The following is a 20574-nucleotide window of genomic DNA, read 5'->3' on the forward strand; positions in this document are numbered from 1 at the left end:
TTTGTTGCAGGCACTTTTACCCAAGCTAAAGTACTCACTGAAACCATCTATCCGTTGAGGGGAAAAGTGCTACTGATTTGCCTTGTGGTGGTTATTTCCCCTTAGATAAAGTCACGGTGGAACATGACTGTGTTTGAATTAGCAGCAAAGTACCTTCTGGCTGAGGTCGTGTTTGAAAAAAAAAAAGAGCACCAATAATCAGGTGCTTCTTGGGCAACTCCAGCACTCCTCAGAAAGGCTCTGTGCTGTACTGTGAGTACTAACTTCTTCAAGAAAAAATCGCAATCAGCTGAAAAGCAATATATGAGGATAAAACTGTGTTATTTTTTAAACGCAGGTCATATCCTCATCCTCCTCCAGCACTATCCAAGGACTCAGTTGATTTATTTGCCCCAGAGCTGCAACCCCAAAGCCATTACTACAGGCCCCAGTGGCATGACGCTGGGTGAGACCTTGGCAAGTACAGAAATTAAGAAATAAACAGTGTGGCTCAGGATGCACATGAAGGTAGAAGAGGGCAAGACCTCGTAAAATGGTATGTGATTATTCCCCCTAAATCACCACCTAAGGTTACACAGAATCCCTTTTTCTTCCAAGCTGTCCTTCACCCCAATTTTATTCTAATTATTCTTTCTTATTATACTGTGAGTTTTTATCACCCTTTAAACCAGCACTGAATAATCTTTACCTGAAAGTATAAATATACTTATTAATCTTTGGATTTATTTGTTGCTGTACTTTATACCTTTTGAAAAATCAGCAAGTGAAACTCAATTAATCTTCAAAACAAACTCAGCTATGTCTGATTCCCCACCCCCTGCCCCTTTCCCAGTTTTCTCCTTTCACTTCTTGTGACCCACCTGAAGGCAATTAGTATTCTCATCTGCTGTAACTGGGGTTAATTTAACTTCTAATTCTGAAGGACTCTGATGAAGTAGGAAGTGCGTCGAGTAAGTAGGCACAGACCAAAATGCAGCCATTACAATCCATAGCTGTGGTTTACATCATGTCCTCCTCCTTTGGGAGGGTGAAATTCAAGCAGGTATCAGACGTCTGTTGTGCAGGATGCACTCCATGAAATGAGGTGTGAATGTCTCATTGCCTGAAAGCAAGTTCATGACTGTTTCAGCTGAACAGGTTGCAGAAAATTTAGAAATACGCTCATTAAAAATTCCATGTAGAAGTAGGTGCTGACCAGTGTTTTTTCCTCTCCTGTACACTGTGACATAGACAACACAGGGAGGCATCATTGAGCTGTGCAGTGGAGTTCTTACAATGTCCTACCAAATGAAAAAGGATCATGTCAATACTTATTAGACTTTCCAGAAGCTTATTAAGTCAGTAAGGGAGCTGAATCCCAAACAAATTCCGATTAGATTTTGTTTCAAAATGAAGGCTCCTTCCTGAACTATCCTACAGGGAAGTGCCACTGGCATCGGCACTGGCTTCTTTCTTGGGGAACTTTTAACCTTTTTTTTTTTCTACCATAATTCCATCGGTCAAGTTACTGATAGAGATAATACAGGAAGCATTGCTATCCAGAGATTTGTTGCACAGACTTGTATGGATAAAGTTTTTGCTAAAATAATAAATAAAAAAATGAAACAAAATTTTGTGAATCTGCATGAGGTAATGCTCATATTGGAAATCTGATCTCCCAAGGAGGATGGCCAGTTACTGCATGGATGGTGATAGTTGCAAAGGTCATTGCAGTGGCATCTTCAGCTGGATTGAATGAGACTTGTAGTAACCAAAACTTACTCTGCTTGTGGGTAAATTAATTGCAATCCAAAGAAACCTAACAGAATCCCTTTTCTGGTCTTGTAAAGGGCAGAACAGCTGTCCTAAAGCTGTACCATTGCTCCACAAAGCTTGTCTGAAGAAGGAGTGGTGGAGATCTTGGAGGAAGAAACCAGTATGAGACATCTGATTTCTGAAGAACTTTCACAGAATCACAGAATCACAGAATCGTCTAGGTTGGAAGAGACCTCCAAGATCACCTAGTCCAACCTCTGACCTAACACTAACAAGTCCTCCACTAAACCATATCACTAAGTTCAACATCTAAACGTCTCTTAAAGACCTCCAGGGATGGGGACTCAACCACTTCCGTGGGCAGCCCATTCCAATGCCTAACAACCCTTTCAGTAAAGAAGTTCTTCCTAATATCCAACCTAAACCTCCCCTGGCGCAACTTTAGCCCATTCCCCCTCGTCCTGTCACCAGGCACATGGGAGAATAGACCAACCCTTACCTCACTACAGCCTCCTTTAAGGTACCTATAGAGAGCGAGTTTTCATCAAAACTTTGGGAGTTTTGATGGTAAACGTAAGATATATTAAGCTGCTTTCCTCAACCTGCAGCTGAGGCAGGAAAGGGTTCAGAACACTTTTTGTTTCTTTCTTTCTTTTCTTTTTGTTTGGAGGTCTCTGTGAATTAATTGCAAGAGAAATAGTCAGGGGAAAAAGAAGGGAGCAAGCAAAGCAGCAAGACCCAACTCCTCAAAGAGTTACCCCTGGAGACAGTTTCGGGGCAAAATGCTGACACTTTGCTAGACAGAAATAACTGTACTCCTCTGTGTATTAACAAGACAACCTGGGCATTCCCTGGGGAAAATAAAAAACATGAATTCAGATCAGCAGGTGTTTCTTCTAGTCCTGTCTGTCTTGTCACTGAATCCTGATGTACACATCAATAGTCAAAAATATTGCAATGAAAATTTCATACCTCACTGCCTAAAAAATCATAATTTCATAGAAGTGCAGATTCCTTTCCAAAATGCACTCGGTTCCCTTGAATGTGTTGTCCTAAGTCACTTTTGAAAGCAAAATTTAGCCATTTCAGCCAAATGGACCTTGCATTGCAGAATGAAGCTAAAACTAATAGCCCTCGTGTTTACACAATGGGTACTTCAAACTCTTAGACTAAATACAAACCAGGAATTTACATTCAAACATCTCTTACTTGGCCTTTCATTTACATTATTATATCAAGTCCACTACTACAGTAAAGAATGTAACCTGTATTTCTTTTCGAATGTCCTCATTTTCTGATTTAAGACAGGTTTACGTGGCCCCAGAAGGAAGTCTTTAAAATCAGTTTGAGACTCATCTTTTTCAAATGTGCTTGTTGAGATTGGTCTATCTTGCTCCCTTTCCAGGAGCATAAATAGAGCATATAATCTACCTGGGAAGATATATTTCTATAGATAGCTCTGTTTAGTAGCCCATTTACAAAAATCCAATTCTTTTACAAATCAGAATATATCCTCTACTGAAAGTAAAAAAAAAAAAAAAAAAAAAGAGAGAGATTTCATACGTTTAAAATTTCACATGTGTAACTAAACCAATCAGGAATCTTTATCTCCTTCTGTCCTTCATATTTGCTTTTCTTTTTTCCTCCTTTTTTTTTTTTTAACAAAAAATGTGATTACTGAAAAAGTTTAATTAAATTGTGTCATTAAATTGTGTCATTAATTTTTTTTTTTTCCTATGGCAATAATCCAGATACACTGACAATGGTATTGTAGTATCAAGGCTTGATCCTCTCCATTACACAATCATGCCCAAAAGATGTCCACGTAGAAACACTTGCCATAAGAATTTAAGTACCATCCAGCATATATATGTATCTGTATCAACGTATGCATGTTACAAATTTGATTGTCTAGAGCATGTTATAACTTCTAAAAGGAAAAAAGAAAGAGAAAGAAAAAAGCCTATGAGGTCTGTTTTTTAGGAGCATATTTCCACATAATATCATGTTCAGAGTGAAGAAGTTATTGTGCTTCCTTCCCCTTCAGCCAATGATTTCTTAGGAACGAAAAATAGGGGAAAATAATATGATATAGGTCTTGTGGAAGGAAAAGAAAAAATAAAGCTGGCAATCCTGGCACCAATCTAATAAATCTGAATTCAATTTAACAGTTCTAGCTACTGCCTGTGGGAAGTATCAGGTTGAATTTTATCTGCTAAATGGAATTAAAACCCAGGTTAACTGTTCTGTATGGTTATTTTGGCCTAAGTAAAGATTTTTGTCTTCCTAATAGTATTCATGACCCAGCAAAGTTCATCTCCGGACAGGTGAAACAGAAGACAGCAACTAACAGAGTATTGCCAGTTTCTTTCCAAGGCCCAATCATTTTTGACTGAATTCAACCTTCAGAGTCATGACCAAACATGATATGAGTCTTTTGAAAGCTGACTAAGGTCTAGGATTAAATGAATCAATATAATACAAGATGGACCAAGGTACCAGGACAAAATCCTGATGTAAAACCTTGGACAGAATAGCAATAGACCAGATAATGAGTACTGCAAATTAAGGATGTGAACTGTAAAACTCCTAAAAACCCCAAGACTAAAACAGTAAGGAAGCTGTGCAAGGAAATTTACTTTACCAAATTAAAACAAACAAACAAACAAACCACACCCTATTGTAGTCTATTTAAAATATATATATATATTTATTTATTTATTTATTTTTGCCAGATGATGTTAAGATGTACAATCAAAGTAAGCTGGTGCTTATTACTTTAAGTGTTATAAAGATTATCACTCATGTTTGCAAGGTGAAAGGAAGCTCTTCCAAGTAGGCAGAACAATGCTGCAGAGCCAGGCTGGAGCATCTTACTCCATGGAAAGTAGAAGTTAGCAAAATAATTTGTTTTGTTTTACTAATTGGCCACTGCCATATTAAGTTTTCAGCTTGGTGGCTGACTGCTCATCTGGCTACAGCATGGTGATACAAGAGGCCACCTGGAGAGGAACAGACTGAATAGGCTTGTATTAGATGATTATTATTTATAGTTGTCTTGGAATAGTAAATAAAATGAAGGTTTTACTAAGTAGCAGAGCAATAAGTAGCTTCCTGCTCTGAGCTATCATGGCTCAAGCTGACATAATGCAAAATTGCTCCTCAATTTTATTTTACTTTTTGGCTTGTTTTGCCTATTGTGTGAGAGGGTACACCATGCAAGAGCATCCTCTGTTATATGATTCAGCAAGAGGGTAATAATCTACTAGTGCTGTCGGCCAGTGGGATTTCTTTTTCAGTTTGCATGGTGGGGCTGACAGCTCTGGGCTAGGGATCTGCTGTGCGCATGTAGTGAGACTGCAATAGCTCCCCAGAGTCCTCTAGAGCTGGGAGCAGATAAAGACAAAGCGACTGATCAAAAGGGAAAATAATAGCGACAACAGGAGTTCCTCTCTGCAATGCCAGAACTTCTCAAATGATATGTGCTGGTGAGGTTTGCAATGCCAAGAGTGAGTCTAATGGATTTCTTTTATTATTATTATTATTATTTTGACATGCTATTGTAACATATATAGATGCATATATATAGTGGATGGCCCCTAAACACTTAGTGTGTTTCTACCTGGGCATCATTTGGGCAGGATTGTGTAATGGAGAGGATCGAGCCTTGACCTTGTGTTTTCATTCCCGGTGAAGCTGGATTGTCCCATGACCCATTACATTGTGACAGACTGGTGACCTTTATGGAAGAGCACTAGGTTCTTATGGAAATACAACTGAGCCAGTCCTAAAGATCAGAACTTCCACCACCCACCCTAATAGCAGCAATGTATTGTCCAACTTGTTGATTCAGCACTGGTTCAAGCCACATCCATGGGGAAACGCGATAATGTCATGTGAGTACCATGTTTCCTCTCAGATTTGTGTCTGCCAGCTCTTTGGCCCTCTTTTCTTTTTGGGAGAATTCTTTCTCTGTGCTTGCAAAATATTTTCCTTATTCTTCAAAATTCTCCATTGTTTTGAAACTCATGAAAAAACTCGAACACAGGTAGTTTGTCAACAAGTCTTTCATCTCCAAATAAACAATAAATTCTCATTCTTCCCAGTCTCTATCTCCACCTGTTTATCTTTTATTAACTATTGAGTCTATTAGATTTCTAGGACTGTAACTTTCTTTTTATTTGATGTTTATACAGCATCTTGCACAAAGACTTTGTCCCAAGGTTAGGATTCTCATTTACTGTAGATAATTTCTCTTGTTTATTTTACCTGGAATGTGAGGGATAACAAAATAATTTGGCTCAAGGCATTTATTAATATTGAAGTTTTGTTATGATTCAGTTTTTCACTGTTTCTCCTCAGCAGACAGGTGTTGGTAAACTCCAAATGTTCCAGATAAATGAATTAGCATTATGATGGAGTTGCTACTTCCAGTTCTGGTCCTACCAGCAGATAGAGACATTTATGTTTCATGACATGTTGATCTGTATGTTTAGGCAAAAGACTTTTTCCTCATGTATCTCCCATGATATACAATAAAAATGTCTTTCACAAGAAGCAGGTATCTACAAATAGCCCTGCAGTACCTGGGGAAAGGTTCAGAAGAGTGCCCCAATTCCTCTTCCACCATGGTCAGACAGCTTCTTCTGCACAGTATCAGCTTGGCTCAACTTTCTATCTAAATTTAATTTTTTGGTAAGGATATTTTCAGCCAGGCTTAACTCTTAAAATTTTTCTTCAAAACTATTGAATTAGGATTTTTGGGTCTGCCTAAAATTCTGTCTTGGGGCATCCCTACTTTCAAACTATAAGTCTGGAGAGGAAGAGAGAACAGGAGAAGGACTTGTCCCCTGAGACTTAGGCAGAACTACAGTCAATCCTGTTGGTTTTATTTTGTTTTGCTGTTATTTTGTTTGTTTGTTTTTTTGCTTGTGTTTTTTTTTGTTTGTTTTTTGGCGTTGAGTAAATTGAGCTGAAGATCGTTCGATCTGAGCAGATTAAAAATCACTAAACCCACTCCACTCGTGGCAGGAAGATTTAAATTTCCACAACCAATCTTCCAGTATAGGGGTCCAAACTTCAAATAAATGGAGCTCTGGAAGTGAAATCATTAGATCTTTTGAATATTTTTTAACAATAGGGATATTCTCTTGTTTCTTTCTATTTTTCTTATTTCCAAGGCTCCTGAGTGTGTTTATTTTCCTCCTTTTATGTGTTTTTTTTTTTTATTTTATTTTTCCTCAGACAATGTGGAAGAATCTTAAAGATGAAAGTCTTGTGCTGTTATGAAATTCTAGTCAATCTAGTGAGAAACACGATGAGATCACAGAAAAGGTTACCCAGAGGATGAGGTTTCAATTTTCTTTCACTTTTGAGATACAGGGCATCAGATCAGACTATTTGGCTCTGCTTCTTTTCCTTACCAGGGTTTTTTCTCACAGACAAGGTGGCTGTATAGCTCTTAGATTAGACCTAAGGTATTAGCCTGTTTCTGATTGATGTTCAAGACAGAAAAACAAAAAACAACAACCAAAAAAACACACAGACAAAAAGAAAAACAACAGCTTTTCAGCCCTTTGCATCAGAATTAAAGTCAGAGTCAGCAGTTAAAAAAAAAAAAAAAAAGAGAGAGATGTTGAGAAAGCTGGGAAAAGATGCTGCACACCTAATTGCAACATTAGCTAGTGAAATATTAGCAAATTTATTGGGCTTTTTCTATTTAAAAAAATTAAAGGAAGTTCATTATGCTCTGTAATCCTGCTTAAATATTCATCATGTTGTTAATGAACCACATTCATTTTTAAAATGTTCAACCTGAGACGCCGTCTAACATGATTTGATAATAATATAATTTCTGTATAACTGTAAAAGGGACAAGCACAGTAAAAATAATTGTATCTCTAAACATCCTACCCAGTTTTCTCATGACTAATGAGCAGCTGTTTTTCATTAGCAGCATCGTTTTATCTCTAGCCTATCAACCTGCACAGCTGGGCATATTAGAAATAGCTCAGTGCACTGTGGAACGTATGTTCCCTAAATTGCAGAAACAAATGAGAATGAGGTATTGGAGCTTTTTAAAAAAATGTTTTGGGGCTGATTTCTCTCATACTTTATATTATTCACCACGGCGTAATACCTGGAGCCTAGATGTGGGAAAGGGATACTATTGCTGTCTGCTATAAAGATAGAGAAAAGATAGTTACGTTACCTAACTTACCTTGCTTATGAAGAGTGGAAACTGAGTCACAGGAGCTGAAACCTTCTGCTCAAGGTTATGCAGCAAGGAAGGAGCAGAAATTTATCAGAAATTTCTGCTAAAGCATAAATTGGTGCATTTGATTCTCCCAAGCCTGTAACCTAGCCACTACTATTTGTTACCCATCAATTAAGTCAAAAGAAGAGTAATGACTTTGAATTTGGACATTGAATGGTGCAAAATAGATCAGAGCCTGGTCAGAAGTATTTCTGTTTGCAGCTTACCAGGGAGTTAGAAGTCCAACAGATACCATCAAAGTAAGATTTCTGATGCTTCTCATAGTTTAATTTGACTTCTGTCTTGTGAAATAAACAAAGCATAAAGCCAATTGCAGACAACAAAAGACAATTATGAAAAAAAGGAGATCTTACATCACTTTTATTTACTTTGTTTATATCTTATTTATTTGTCCTTTGCCTCCCTCAGTAAGCGCAATGGCACAGGCTATCCAAAGAGGCCAGGAGGCATATTTTGCTCTGTGGCAGACTGATCTGAAAAGCATGTTGTCCTTTTCAAAGGCCTCCATGCATTGGTTACTTGCTTTAGTCCAAATCAGCTTAAAAATAAATAAAGAAAGAAATTCATGATTGCCCACAGACTAAAAATATCAAGTGAAATTTGGCAAACAAATGCTTTCTGGTCTTTATGCTGTGGTTATTACAATGGCAGGAAGGGAATAGGCATGATAGATTTTCGTGGCTTGGGATCCAGTATCTTCTGCTCCCAGGCATAAAATGCCTAGGACAGGCTTTCCAGAATGTAGGGATGAGCATCAAGCCATAGAACACAACATCTGTGTTTCTGGTCCTCCCAGAAACCTGCCTGGAAAAAGGCTCTGAGAACCCAGTCTGAATTCTGTAAAAATCCATTGAACTTCCTCAGTGGTCACATGTCTCTAGTCTTCTAGTTCTGCAGAATTGACTGGATCTTCAGACTTTTTCAGCAATGCAAGCAAAAATTTGGGGATGGGTTATATTGTAGGTACCTTGTTAGCAAAGATTAATGAAACCTTTTTTGTTGGTTAATGTGTTATGAAGTCTTGTCATTTAGATGGTCTGAGCAGTTTGCTGAAGCTGATTTTGGTAGTAGCAAAAGGCAGGGTTAAGCTGTAATAGCATTAAAAACATGATGCTAAGTGCTGGTATATGTTTGATTTTTGTAACCAATAGGAATTGTACTTGGGTATATTAACCAATGGCTAAATGGTGCTTAGAAAATGAGAATGCTAAATAGATCAACAAAGGTAGGAAAGGAATGATCTGATGCTGTCCTCAGAAGCTGTGTCTGGATATCATGATATCTTGCTTTTACCTGGCCATTAGGAGAAACAAAATAGACAATTGTTTTATTTTAAACTACAAAATATATTAATTCCTCCTTAAGGTATAAACTGATTTTCTGTAATGAGTGCTGTGTGACTGGCATCAGTATGTGCTGCAATAGTAATTTGCTTTCCATGGGGTCTGTTTCACGTTGGTTAAATCTGCCATTAACTCCTCAAATAGTGCAATGTCATTTAAAAAAAAAAAAAAAAGTTCTTTTAAAATGAAATAATTCTGCCTTGGCTCTATAATAGGACAGTGCCGATGAGCAACACTTCTAGATATTCTTTCTTCACCCATGTGTGCCTCAGTTTCCCCGATTGTACATTAACAAATGTCTTTATCTGATATGTAGAACCATTGTGGGCTATTAATTCTTGGAAAAGATCTGCACTCTCAGCTGCTCTACAACAGAAAATTAAGGATATAATAAAAACTTTAAGCTGTTCACTATAGTGGATTAAGTTCATAGCTGTTCTCGTATATGCCCTGCTTGGGAACCTGGTTTCTTATTTTGAAATTCATAAAGTATTGGCTCACCAGAACAAACCTTGCTGTGTGCAGGGACCTTGTCGTGGTTAAATTGCATGACCTCTCTGGAAATGCTGATTCAAGTAGGTTCCCACCTCAGCCCAAGGAACGCCTTATATCGTACAGTATCTCCAGGGAAACCCCTGGAAATGGATGAGTAGCAGTAAATAACCCTCCACTCCTGGGACTTCCAAGCCGCACATGTAAGAGCAGCAAAACCTCCCAAGAGCAGCGGTGGAGCGCCTATGGAAATGTTCACAGCAAGACTTAATGAAATGCTGTTAAGATACAGCTAATCCTTATTAATTGACTCCAAACAATCTGAGTGTGTTCTGTCCTCCAAAGGAAGAGTTTGCCCTGTCCTGGCAACTAAACTGGGATCTTGGAATTTTAAATAAAAATTTTGTCTTTTGGACTGAAAAAAAGAAAAAAATAAATCTTCAAAGCCAGACAGTTGCACAGAGAGCAGTAAATGCTGTTGTCCAGTCTTTCTATTATGTGTTATTTTAATACCTTGTAGGAACAGTATCTGCAGGTACAGTAACTGTGTTAGAAAGATGTAGGTGTCCCTACATCTTCAACAGGAGTTAGTGAAGTGGATTCAAAGTCACAGTTTCAGTCCTGTATATTCACTAGTCCAGTATTTGTATCGTTGTTGGTTTTTGTCTTGCACTGTAATATTGAGAGGACTTAATCTACATAATTTGTATTTCAAAAGCAAGCTTAATCTTTCTAGAGGTGAAAGTATTTTTGTGGTGCCTTCATGTTGATGGGAAGCTAAACTCCACCACACCTCTGCACCATGTCACCGTGTACCTTAGATATAATTCAAACCCCTTCTGTGTACTGTCGGCTACAGTACATGTCCCTGTATTTTCTTCAGCAATGCAGTCTAATAGGGGTGATATAGTCTACCCTATTTAAACTTTTCCTGGGGGAAAAAAAATACTGTCTGACAACTCTCTCTATGGAGCCATGCAGCCTCCTGGGAAATTCCTAAATGGTCCTTACAAAGACAGTGGTTTAGTTGCAGACTATCTGAATGAAATGAAACAGTGGGATGTTCAGTAAAGCCATGTCCTGTCCACAGGACATGATTCTGCTACAAATTAGTGCTCTGGAGGGAATCACTGGGGCTCAGAAATTCAGATTACAGCATTAAGCCTTGGAAGGGACCTCTGGATCTCTCGAGTCATGTTTAAAATAGGACTGTGCTTAATGGTAGATGTGGTCAGCTGTGGCCTCGTATATATGAACTGTGAAAACCTCTAATGGTACAGATTCCACTGTCCCTCTGGTGACGTGTTTCAGCGTTGCCTTTCCTTCTAGTAAAGAAGATTTTATTTCCTTATGTTCAATCCAAACCTTCCCAGCTGCCCAGAAAGCCTCCCAGCATGGCCCAGAATGTGTTTTCCTCTGTTTACAACCAGAGCAGAGTGTTGACTCACCGCTAGCATCACATGAACTGTAACCACCACATTCTTCTCCGCAGGGTTGCTATTCCACCACTTGATTCCCAGCCTGGTTTTGTGCATGGGCTTGCCACACTGAGATGTAGAGCTTTGCGTTTCTCTTTTCTGAACCTCAGAAGTTTCTTTTGATTCAGTTGCCTATTTTATTTATTTATTTATTTATTTTCCCCAAGATCCTTCATGATTGAAATGCTATTGTTTGGAGAGCCAGTTGTTCCCCTAATATCATCTTAATATCATCTATAAGTTTATTGAGGATACATCCTATGTATTTATCCCGATCCGTGATGAAGAAACAATATTATCTCCAATAACAACTTCTGGGATACTATGATGGATTTAAGATAAGACTGTGCATGGAATAGTATTGAGTCAGGCATCGGTAGGGAGAATATCTTCCCTGTCCCATTTTCAGAATAATATAACTTTCCTTTTAAATACAGTGGTAAAGTAAGATTTTATTCAAGAATAAGTATACCAGTCAACCTCTCCATTAAAATAAATAAATAAATAAAATAGAAGAGGTCCCTACTTCTTAGCAACCCCTCTTACTGGCTGCTTGTTTATTACAGCTTGCTGTGTGAAGTTAAGGTGTCATTATTTACTTAATCATTACTTGGTATTCCTATCTTTAAAGATAAATACATTTAAAGAAGACCTTGAAATAGTCTTTTGCTTTCACTCAAAAGTATAATGTACTTGTCTCCCTGCATACTCCCTGCTCCAGGAAAGCAATCAAAATCTTATTATAGTGAATTAACTAGCAGCTGCCAGCTTCGTTGACCTTGTTTGCTTGGAAATTGAAAGGCAGGCCATGACAGAACTGAACTGAAGAACCTGGTAGCACAGAGATATAGGCTGAATAGAAGTGCTGTGCTTATTTACAGAGTGTCAGGCAGATTACACACTGATTTTGGAGGGGAGTAACATTTGGAATCAGCAGAGAAGTGCAGAAATTTCGTATTTGCATGTGCTTTGAAAGAGCAGCATGGTTTTATGTTTTCTTGTTTGTTTGTTTTCCAAAAGACTCATGAAGCTGGGTTTATACTGGGCTTTATTAGCACCCAATAGCATATTTATAGATCTATATATACATTCTGCTGCTAGATGGCAATATTGAAAGCAGATACCATGCTTACATTATCAGGAGTGCCACAGAGTAGTGCACACAGCTCTGCTAACCACTGGCACCCAGAAAGATGTAGTACTGTATTTTGAGAATGGGCAACTGATGGTGTACAAAGAAGAAAAGATTTAAGAAGGCAATTTGTCATAGCAAAGCAGAATAGTAAAGAGCTCCAATAAATTAACCACGAAGTAAGAAATTGCCATCTGTATTGTGTGGGAGAGAAAGAGGAAGAAGTTACATTAATTTACATCAGAGAATCCACAGCCCCTCCTGAATGGAAATCCAAATGCCATGGTGGTCCAGGTATTAGTTTCAGGTAGAAAAGTGATATTTAATTAACACTTTTTCACCTTGTTTCAGGTGAAAAAATGGTTCTCTGTAGGGACTACACATAGACTTCTATTAAAGACAGTCCTAATCATCCCTCAGGGCTTGTTCCAACTCCAGATACACTGATGCATGCACAAATTCAGTGCTTTCTCCTCCTGATAAATCAGGATCCTGACTCTTCTCCTGTATTCAAGTAAACTAGGATTATTTCCATGGGACTAGTGTGAAGGAAAAAGCATTAAGGAGGCATCCCCTGTACATAGCTGCCCCAGCAGTTGGCTTCAGTCATTAATCTTGGTGTAAAATTGATTGGTGCAAAATAGTTCAGTTGAATGGTACACTGAAAAGGTACCTTTCTGTCCCTTGCTTTATAAAATGAAACTGGGATGACCAGGTAGAGTGTAAATACCTGCATTCTATACATGTGAGGTCACATGAGATAAATTCCACCTGCATTGTCAGCTTTGGGCATCCATGGACTGACTCTTCTTCTATCTGCTTCTCTCCAGATTACTCGGGTCAGGGGCATCTGGGGACATTTGCTGTCTCAAGAGTTATCAGTTGGCATGGTCGGTAAGCATACTCCAGGATGACAGACACCATTCAGAGAAAGCAGAACTGCTCTGTTTCGCTTAAATGAAGTGGAGGAGAGGAAGATGGCTCATATCTATCGACAGAGGGAGGGAAATGGAGCAATGCATCACAGAATAAAATGCTTTTGGAATAGCTGTTCCTCCTAAAATTCTCTGAATGATATTTTCCAACTGAGACTCAGAGTATTGGCTAAATCCTCTTTATAACTCCCACGCTCATTTTTTCTTTCAAATGAGTAAAAACTTCAGTACAAGAAAAACTCAATGATTAAAAATTACAAATGTACTGAATATGTAACACTTTGATGCAAACATTTTTATGGTAAAAAGGCCAGGTGTTAAATTAAACAGTGTTTTAATCTGATCCCCATGGAAATAGTCCCTTTAGAAATCTGGCAAATATTTCATTTTACAGAAGTTTGTGAATTCTGGGGAATTACATGTTTGCAACAATTGCATTTAAATGCTAATACGTCTTGGGTTAAAGCTGTAGAATTGCCTCATACTTGACAAGTTTATATGGAGACCAATTTTCTTCTGACCTTTCAGAGTTCCTTACAATAGCTGAGTACAAGACTCTAAACTTCATCACTGGTAGGGCTTGACCAGTGATATTTAATTGAAGGTGATGTCTGCTCAGTCTTGGCTGGAAGAAGTGGTCATATACATATATGAGGGCTGAAACTGCCAATTAATCTACTCATTATTAGAGATAATTCTGCCCTTTTGCTTTCACCGTGTATGTATTTTACAGCTATACCTACCAGAAAGAAAGATTGCCTTGAGCAGGGATATGAATGCTCTATAAAAGATTTTTCTAAATGCATTATATTAAAAGGCAGACTTATTTATGATCACTTTTTATGCCATGTTGCCTGCATGGCTCGCTTAGCTTCACAGAAATTCAATTTTCTTGCTGGAAAGATTATATTTAAAAAATATTTTAAAAGATGTCCAGAATTGGAGCAGATTTTCCTCTAATACTTTTATGGAAAGTTCTTCCGGAGGCTGTGTAACAAAGCCCATTCATTACCAGACCACTCGCTGTCACATGAATGGGGCAGTGTATGCATACATGCCAAGAATCTGAAGACTAAGTCCACTCCAAAAGTCAATCACGGTCATTAGAAGAAAGTGATTAAAAAAAAAATTAATCAGAGGCTAACTGCAAAGTTTGCAGAGAGCTTAGCATGTGAAGTATGAACTGCCACTTGCATTTTCCATCAGCGTTTCCTATCATAAGAGGTGTTATTCACTAAGGAAGCATGCACAATTAGCTGGGAGGTGGCAGAACGGGATATAAATAGAACAAGGGCTCAGATTCACAATCGAGGTTTTTATGGCGTATTAAGTTCCCACACCTCTGCTAAATCTTAGTCACTGATTATGCATGCAGTTGCAGTGCCAGGCAAAGGCAGGAGGGTGCATCTTAGCTTAAACCTCTTCCACTGTGGGCTGAACAAGATCATATGAGGTTAGCAAATGTGACACCTGTCTACAAGAGGGCCAGAAGAAAGGCCTGGGGATCTACACGCTTGTCAGTGTGACCTTGGTGCTGGAGAAGGTTATGGAGCAGATCATCTTGAGTGCCACCCTGTGGCACCTACAGGGCAACCAGGCGACAGGCCCAGTCAGCATGGGTTTATCAAAGGCAGGTCGTGCCTGGCTAACCTGATCTCCTCCTATGGCAAGGTGACACAATTGGTGGATGAGGGAAAGGGTGTGGATGTTGTCTACCTAGAGTTTGGTAAAGCTTTTGACACAGTTTCCCACAACATTCTCCTGGAGAAACTGGCTGCTCGTGGCTTGGACAGGCACACACTTCTCTGGGTAAAGAATTGTCTGAGTGGTAAAACCCAAAGAGTCGTGGTGAATGGAGTTAAATCTAGCTGGAGGCCAGTCACTAGTGGTGTCCCCCAGGGCTCAGTTTTGGGGCCAGTTCTCCTGGATCTATGGTCATCATTTGGAAAGAGATCACATTTTCAAGAGTTACTCAGAGGGATCCTCACTGAAACCTCTCTTTATCATCTTTATGACCCCCCACCACAGCTGACCATCACGTAAAATCAGTGGTACCCAACCACTGCCAGTCCTTAACATATTCAGAGAAAATCCACAGCAGATAAAATCAGCCAACCAATAAACAGGTGTAACACCTCCTCACACATGCAAACAGAGGAGAGAAATACATACTAAATAAGGAAAATAATAATAATAATAAAAGATTTGAAAACGTGAAAATCATTTGCCAAGCACTAGCTATTAACGAAATAAGATGATTTTCAGACTTTTTCTTTTCGTGTAGCTAAAAAAAATCCCACTGGTCTTGTTAATTTCTGAAGTCAGTCATTTGGAGGGAGGTCCAGGCTTTTAAAAAAGATGGTTTTCTTTGGCAGCTCTTATTTCTATTTCACAAACTGATGCACAGACTCTGCAGTCATAGAGACTGTGTGGGAAGGTAAAGCACTTACTGCACCAGTGGAGGAACTGCTCTTCCTGGTGCAGATGTGCACACATTGTCTACCTTAGATATGTTGATAAAGGCTTGCACATGCTTTTTAACTAAAAGCTCAAATGGGTGGAGCTTGTCTGTTTTCAGCAGATTTTTAGCAGGCTTTAAAAAAAAAAAAAGTTCAGTTTTACTGTTTCCACTGAAATGACAGATGGTAAAAGAGCAGGAGGGTTAGCAGGAAGAATATTGTAGGAGTCTGTACAGATATAAATACTTAGCTAATAAATAAAGTGGTGGTAATAATCCTTATGAATATAAAAAACCTGGAAGCAAGATTGTTAATATCTCTCTTCTTTTTAATAATGATGCCTAAATCTAGCAGAATTCTTTTCGTAAGTATATTTGATGGAGAAATCACGATGCGTTGCCATGGTGTTAGGTTTTCTTTTTCAGGGAAGAACCATGCATTTAAAAAAGAAACCTTTACCTTGTTGCTATGCAAACACTACATTGTGTTATTACATCCCCAGAAAGTAGCACAACAGTACTGCAAGAAAGTCAATATCCTGATAAGATAAATGCTCCTTTTCTTTGGCCTTTCACTCAAATACAATACTGCAATAATTCTTAAATCTGATGAATCCTCTGGAGACCAGGCTGCATAACTTCAAGTGTGCATGCCATTTATGTAAAAAATCACCCACTAATATCACATCTACTGTTGTATTCAGCCCCAAACTCCAACCTCGTGATAGAAAGTTTCACTCCCAAGCAAGAAACATTACTTCGTATTTAATGGGATTTTGTTCCAAGTGGTTGGGAAGCTTCTCTTGCTAAAACAGGATCACAGGTCCTTCCTGAGTGTTTTATTTATACTGGTCTGTGCAACAGCTGACTATCGTTTCTCTATCCAGCATCTCACAAAGCAGTGATATGTTTGCTACACTATCCATCATCTTGAGCTTCCCCTGTCATCCCTACTGAAATATGTGCAGGGCCGGTTACTGTCTGCTTCTGGCCAAATCCTTACACCCCTTTTCCATAGCCCAGTGGAGCTGAAAGAGACAATTAATGATACCAGTTTGCACAGCTTTTCCACTAGTTTATGTATGAGAAATTTATGGTGCTCTATGTGTGACACAGGCTTTGGAGGTGGGTGGCTTGTTAAGGTTTCCAGGATGGAAGATCATTAGCTGAATAGAGACTGCTAAAAGAAAAAAGTTGAACCCTATCCTCAACTTAATTATTATATCTTTAGCTTGCTCAGATGAGAACAACATTTAGCCTGCAGATCGGTTCAAATTTTTAATTATTAGAAATGTAGGAGAGCAGTTAATTGCAGTATTCATTCTGATAAATCATAGTAGCACAGATACAAGAAAACAGTTTTAAAGATAATCATAAGATGATGTTTCCAGCAGCCTTTTATAACTTGATTTCAATGGAAACTTAAGCATTGCCTCCTTTTCCCCTTTAAAACATACGGGGCTCTGTTATATCACATTTGTGATACTATATTATTATACTATATCATACTGTGTCTGCCAAGGCAGTTTCAGCATGTCACAAAATATGTCACCATTTATCCCAGACACTAATTACATTTTTCCTCTTGCTTTCCACAGGGACAATAACCGGGCCATGAAGAGAAACTTCCTACTCCATTTTAGGAGTTCATGAAAGCAATGAATGAGATTGGTTCCATAGCCAATCTCCTTCGATTTACTTCATTAACCAATGAACTAATTAGATTCCTTCCTTCTAAAAACACTTTCTGAGAGTCTTATTTTGGCAGTTACAAAGTCTGTCATGAATTTTTCAGAGCCTCTTTAACCCATTTAATAATGGATTAACATTTAAATGGTTGAAAAGAATAATCAGTGCTTAACTAGTTTAAATAGTAAATACTGGGAAAAAACTCTCAGACCCAAAACTTTAAAGCTTATGATTCAACCAATCTCTCTCTCTCCCTCCCTCCCTCCCTCCCTCCCTCCCTCCCTCTCCTCCTCTTCCCCTCTCTCCCTCTCCCTTTCTGTCTTCCTCCTTCCCACTGGGGGGCAGATGTTTTCACTTTGAGGTAGTTATTTTCACATTCCTTTGAAGTGTCAACTCAGATGCATCACTGGAGTTGTGGGGCTGCTTATCTGAGTTTAAGTGGCAGCTGTTTTTTGGGGGGGGGGTGGGGGGAACAGACAAAAAAAAAAAAGATTGCAAAAATCAGAAATTGAACTTACGTTTCTAAATCTCAGTGTGTTTAGATTAACTCTCTCTTCAAACAGGCTTCGTCTTGCCAGTCCTGAAATGACCTTCTCGTGAACATAAAGCTTGCAGAGTTGGCATCACAAGGTCCATCCCTTCTGGTAAATTAAAATCAGGAAACCGTTCTTGGACATAATTGCTTTTAAGATCTCAGCAGTTCTGAAGTAAGATGAGAAACAACTTCTCTCAGCTAAATGCTAGGGCAAGACACAGCTCTGGCATGGCTGGACAGCCTCATCCAGCCCTGAAGCCGCAACTCACAGCCTGGGAGGTTTCTGCTTACAGAAATTCCTTGGAGAACCCTGAAGTTCCAATAGCCCCCTAACATCCCAGCTCCATAAATGAATGCTGGAGGATTGTAGGATTTAACTCAAGAAGACAGTCCTTAACATCTTACTTCTTTCTGTTATGATATTTACTATGACCAATATCATCACACATCTATCTTTAGGCATAGCCCATCTATATAAGTGCTAAACAGGACTCCAAAGACACCTCCTTCTAATCCAGCTCCAACTTGGTCATTAGACAGAGGTATATAATCCTGTTGTTGTCTGTTCAGCCAGACAGTAGTTCAGTAAGATGATAGAACACATGACAATCTAAATAAAGATGTAGGTGGTGTCTCTTTCTAGAGGTGGTAAGCACATAGGAAGTCTAACAACACCCATCACCCTGTTTTTCAACTTCATTGATCCAAGCAGCATCCATTTCATTGGTGAACACACGGCCTACAATATTCTATTTTACTGGGGAGTTTTTGCAGTTACTTTTACTAGTCTGCATTTGAACTAAATTAACTACCCGTAGATAATGAACACCAAAACATGACTAGCTTAGTGTTTGCTATGTATTGCAGCCTGGGGAAGAAAAATAGCTTTTGTGTGCATTTTTACCGTCATCCACATATTAATCTCTTCAGTAAGTTCTGCACATGATTCCTGCAATTTGCTACATCACACATTCTATGACTTTGCTTCTCTTCCAACAAGCTGGCTCTCGAGCAAATTTCCTTTCACGAAGTCTGCAAGATGCATAAAGTCTTGGATTCCTTCCCAAACATAAATCATCTATTCAGAGAGACTGTGAAATAAAATTTCTCTTTCTTTATTTTTAATAAACAATTTAAATCTTTCATCTCAGCTGCCTATAAATTCAGGAGTAAATGTCATAGTTTTGATTCCCCAAACTTACTGGAAGATGAACAATTATCATTGCTTTCTACATTTGTTTCTTTCTCCAGGGCAAACTCTTTTGACTGCTGTTTTTCTCATGATGTTCTCTTCTATTTCTCCTATGCCACTGATCTGATATTTTGTTAATTAAATAGTATGATGGTTTGGTGTTTACACCAGTAATAGAACAAAAACAAATGTTCTGAGCCCCAGTACTGCATTTAATTTAATGTTGTTTCATTGAAAGCAAACATGGTCCATAATCATTTCTATGTAAAAAAAAAACAAACAAACCAGTAACTGGGAGATTTCTAAGCCTGATGAACATACAGAATATAGGGTAAGTAGTTCCTTTCTTTTAAGTGTTTGGGTGCCTGCATCGAGAGCTTTTCCCACTAAATTCATGATGCTGAAAGCAACTTCTAAAGAGTACCTGGCTTCTCTGAACCTCAATTCTGCTGCTCTAGGAGAGAAATAGCAACACTGTCCTATCTCATCAGAGTAGCATCTGAGAGGTTTTATGTGTACCTAAGCCAAGTGGATAAAATTTGGATCAATGTTAAACCACTAAGAAATGGTCAGGAACCTGGCAGTGTGAAATAAAATACATCACAGAGAAACTGCAATGGAAATCATAAAATAAGAACTTGATTTCAGGCTGCTAACTGCAGTGTTCATCTTATAGTTAAGTCGGTGGTAACTATCAAACATCCACTAGTGTATTTCAGTTGTTTGACAGAAGGTTTTGAAATGGTTCCCTGAGTTCTTTTTAGAAACAGTTCATAAATAAATCTTATCTATCATAAAAACAGATAAATCACAATAATTTGTGTTTTTCTTAGGGATTATCTGAAGGTCAATATGGTCATATTTTACCATGCAGATTTCTTTTGTAGAATATCATCAGCTTTAATGATTGTAGTTCACCAAAAGCCAAGGGTAGGTTTCATAGGTTTTTCTCTAAGGTTGTTAGAAGTGTCATCCAAAAACTACAGTCTGCAAACTACTCTCAGTTATACTGTGCCCAAGAGGAAAAGCCTGCCATTTCCCAAAAAGAAAAGGGCTCTTGTTATCCTGTGCAGTGTGTCATAAATGATACATCATCCAAGCAAACCTAGCAGTGCTCCAAGTCTGCTAATGAATTCCATGATAATAAAATGATCTGGCTGTGTCCCAGCATGCACATGCTGATGTCAGTGGATTCCCTACTGTTCATACCAGTTGCACTAGGTGATGCCTTTTTTAATCACTCTGCTTGCAAAAATGAAGCCTGTTTAGAAGAAGAAAACAAAAATGC

The 20574-nt window shown here is 38.5% G+C and overlaps 1 long non-coding RNA gene across 1 annotated transcript; it reads left to right on the plus strand.

Annotated features, from left to right (window-relative positions):
- The first annotated feature begins 4589 nt into the window (after window positions 1-4589).
- On the plus strand, window positions 4590-17820 carry LOC308189239. Its single transcript, XR_013946196.1, has 3 exons — window positions 4590-5651; window positions 13308-13371; window positions 17469-17820. It is a non-coding gene; the product is annotated as an uncharacterized lncRNA (long non-coding RNA).
- The last annotated feature ends 2754 nt before the right edge of the window (window positions 17821-20574 follow it).

Source organism: Anser brachyrhynchus (assembly GCF_964034855.1).
Source record: "Anser brachyrhynchus genome assembly, chromosome: 2".
Taxonomy (NCBI): Eukaryota; Metazoa; Chordata; class Aves; order Anseriformes; family Anatidae; genus Anser; species Anser brachyrhynchus.